Raw genomic sequence first — 573 nt, 5'->3', positions numbered from 1 at the left:
CTGAGCCAGTATGGCATTCAGAGTGTCAATCTCAAGAACTCCTTTCTTCTGATTAGTCCCGTTATTCACAGGATTCCTTTCAGAAGTGTACATGAATTGGTTATTTGCAACCATTTCAATTAGCTCTTGAGCCTCTGCAGGCGTCTTCTTCAGATGAAGGGATCCTCCAGCAGAGCTATCCAAAGACATCTTGGATAGTTCAGAGAGACCATCATAGAAAATACCTATGATGCTCCATTCAGAAAGCATGTCAGAAGGACACTTTCTGATTAATTATTTGTATCTTTCCCAAGCTTCATAGAGGGATTCTCCATCCTTCTGTCTGAAGGTTTGGACTTCCACTCTAAACTTACTCCATCTTTGTGGTGGAAAGAACTTTGCCAAGAAGGCATTGACTAGCTTTTCCCAAGAGTCCAGGCTTTCTTTAGGTTGAGAGTCCAACCATATTCTAGCTCTGTCTCTTACAGCAAAAGGGAATAGCATCAGTCTATAGACCTCAGGGTCTACCCCATTAGTCTTGACTGTGTCACAGATTTGCAAGAATTCAGCTAAGAACTGATGAGGATCTTCCAT

The 573-nt window shown here is 42.1% G+C and overlaps 1 non-coding gene across 1 annotated transcript; it reads left to right on the top strand.

Moving 5' to 3' along the window:
- Nucleotides 1-247: 247 nt before the first annotated feature.
- LOC130952094 (small nucleolar RNA R71) lies at nt 248-351 on the top strand. Its single transcript, XR_009074274.1, has one exon. It is a non-coding gene; the product is annotated as a small nucleolar RNA R71 (small nucleolar RNA).
- The last annotated feature ends 222 nt before the right edge of the window (nt 352-573 follow it).

The sequence above is a fragment of the Arachis stenosperma genome, chromosome 9, assembly GCF_014773155.1.
Source record: "Arachis stenosperma cultivar V10309 chromosome 9, arast.V10309.gnm1.PFL2, whole genome shotgun sequence".
Lineage (NCBI taxonomy): Eukaryota > Viridiplantae > Streptophyta > Magnoliopsida > Fabales > Fabaceae > Arachis > Arachis stenosperma.
Note: the sequence above shows the minus strand (reverse complement) of the source record. Positions and strands in the feature narration are given on the sequence as shown.